The following is a 3,188-nucleotide window of genomic DNA, read 5'->3' on the forward strand; positions in this document are numbered from 1 at the left end:
CGGCAGGTGGCGAGGTGGTTAAGGACACTGGATTCCCACTTGGCCAACTGCAATTCAAGTCCCGAACTTGGTAGCTTGCCTTCTCACTTTCTTTCTCTCTCTTTCTCTCTCTCTTTGTCCCTCTCTGGTCAAATTAAGATAAATAAATAAACAAAATGATTCTTTTAAAAAATTTAGTATATTTTTTTCTGTTCTTAATATGTGTGGGGGATGAGAAAGAAGGTTGCTAGCACAATGTTTGACATAAGCAGGTTTTTAATGAATATTAGTTCAACTGCATATTGGCAGAACATATTTTGATATTACAGAGATTGTCTTGGGGTCAGCAGGTGGCGTGGTGGTTACGATGATGGACTCTCAACATAGCCAACTACTGTTTGAGTCTCAGGCCCGGTGATCTGGAATTCATACCAGCGCATGTGCATGTGTACCCAAAATCCCAAGAGGAAAATGGAGGAAAAGGGATTGTGGCTTGACCATACTTCCGGGGGGATGGGGGTAGTGATTTCTCACTTTCCCTCTCTCTGACCCTCTCTGTCTTTCTCAGGTCTATGGCAAAAACCTAAAAAACAAAATAAAAGAAAAAAACAACTATCTTAAACCTAAATATTATATTTAAGCACATAGATGTATATGAGAGCATATTTTTCTATTAATGTTTAATGTGTTAGAAGTTCAATCATGTATTTACATATCATCTTAAAATTAAATGACTTAAATACTTTCAATAGCCTCAATCCGTGTAATAGATAGTAATATAATTTGATTATCTAAAAATATATTTATTTATTTCATTTCATTTGTTATTATTATTATTTTTAAATTTGACCAGAGAGAGAAAGGAAAAGCGAGAAAGCAAGCCTCAAGGTCCAGGACTTGAACCTCAGCCAGCCATGTGGGAAACCAGCACCTTAACCAGCATGCCACCTGCTAGCCCCTGCTAGCTCCATCATCATTTGATTTTGAATTAAAGAAAAAAATGTATTTGGGCACCCAAAACACTTTTAAAGTTAAAAACAGGATCTATGGAGAAATTGATTTTTTTTTTTTCAGTTTGTTTCTTTTATTCATGAGAGAGCCCATAGGTGCATACATGAGGAGGAGAGAGAGTCGGAGAGGAGCACCACAGGATCTGGTCACACTGCAGTCCTCTTCCCCCAGCCCTCCAGATCTTAGGGCACGCATGTCTCATGTGTTTCAGGCTGACCAGGCCAGGGATTTGAACTACTGTCACCATGTGGGATCTGACTAATCTTGAGCAATGCATTACTGCTGAGCCCAGAGCTGGCTCTGGTTTTGTCCTAATTTGTAAACACTAAGAACAGAATAAGTGAAATGATTTCCTGTTTCAAATGGATTAATAGAAAGCTTGGATCAAAGTCTGAGGTCAACTCATACTGCGGGGCATCTTATTTATAACAGTATCCAGCGTAACCCCACTCCTGGGTGTGCTTTATCCCTGTTCTTGTTACTCTTTTTTTTAACCCTACTTCAGAATTATGCTACTGTCTCATTATCCTGTGCATCATTATAAACAGCTTGAAATATTGTCCAAAAAAAGTAGACCATAACTAAATAAAGTGACACCAAAAGCAGCAACAAAGCACAGCCTCCTACCCTCTATGAAATGTGACAGCCCAAACAGTGCACTGTGTCCTGGGGTTTAAAGACAAAAATGACACACACCGTCTTCATCGGGCCTAGTACAGAGGAGAAACAGTTGCACACACAGAAAATGATTACAAAATGATGTAAGACAAACAGCCATAGATATGCACAGGACTTATAGGAGAATTGAAGAGTAATATCTAACATAGCCCAGGAGGGTGCATAACTTAGAAAGCCTTGGAGCCCAGGTGACACCCGGTTGAGTCACAGAGGATGAGAGGGTGAGGGTCAGGTACAGGGCAACAGGCTGACATTCCAGCGGAGCGGACAGTGCCTACACACCAGAGCACAGTGTGGGGGCTTCCATGTCACTGCAGCATCTGGTTTGTGGTTCTGAGTGTTACATCGTGAGACTGGAGCAGTTGACAGGGCTCCACTTCCACAAAGATTATTAACAGCGAACAATTGTACTGGTCCAACAACTGAATGTTAGACTACTTGAATAATTGCGAGTTTTCAGGCTTCTTGGATGTCTGAATAATGTGCTCACAGCAAATCTTCTAAAAAGACCGTCATTGACTCAGCCACACTGGCACATACTGTGACCATGTAGGAGGCCCATGTTCGATTCCCAGTTCACTCTGAAGGTTGGGTGCAGTGGCTTGTGCCTGCAGTCTCAGAGATTTGGGAGACTGAGGCAGGGGTATTGTGAGAGTGAGACCCTGTCTAAGAAAAACCAAAATGATAACTATTTGCAGATGTATTTCATTATAAAATATAATCTGTTTTCTCCTCCTCCCCAGTTCCTTAATCCGAGAATCGACTTATGTGATACTATCATGCATGAAGATGCTTGCCTCTAGAAAGGTCAGTTCCAGAATGAAGGGATTTCTCTGGGAAGGCAGGATGCGTGGTGCTGACAATGCTTTTAACTTTCTCACACGCCGGAGGGTGAATGAGAAAATCTAAGATGTGAGGGCCAGCAGGTAGCGCGGTGGTTCAGGTGCTAGACTCCCACGTGGCTGACCACGATTTCAGACCCCGACTCAGTGGCTTGAAACTCATGCCGGGCCTGTGTGTATGTGTGTCCAAAGCCCTGGGCAGAGAATGGAAGATAAAGGATTGCAGTGTGGTCATTCCCGTGGGGGTAATTTTTCACTTTTTCTTTCACTGTCTCTCTCTGTCTCTGTCCACCAAGCACATGTGCTCTATGGCAAAAACCTTTAAAAAAAGAAAAAGAAAGAAAGAAAGAAAGAAAGAAAGAAAGAAAGAAAGAAAGGAAGCCCCGGATGTGTCTTGCACTGTCCATTTCTTTTCCCTCTTTTCCCTTTTCTTAACCCTCTAAAACAAATCTACTTTTTGCTACAAGGAGCCCCGTTATTTTTCCACTGTAACCTTTCAATATTTTACTCATGCTTGATGACACGAACTTACCTGATCTTGCTATTGGTACTCAAATGTGCCTCTAGAGGCAGATGTATTCTTTTGTGAATCCTGTCATTAATCGTGGCTGAGTGTCTGCTCTGGATGATAGCGCTGGAGAAACAATGGTGGCAGGGAGAGATGATGCTCAGTAGGGA

This window comes from Tupaia chinensis, unplaced genomic scaffold (genome assembly GCF_000334495.1).
Source record: "Tupaia chinensis unplaced genomic scaffold, TupChi_1.0 Scaffold000434_1, whole genome shotgun sequence".
Taxonomy (NCBI): domain Eukaryota; kingdom Metazoa; phylum Chordata; class Mammalia; order Scandentia; family Tupaiidae; genus Tupaia; species Tupaia belangeri.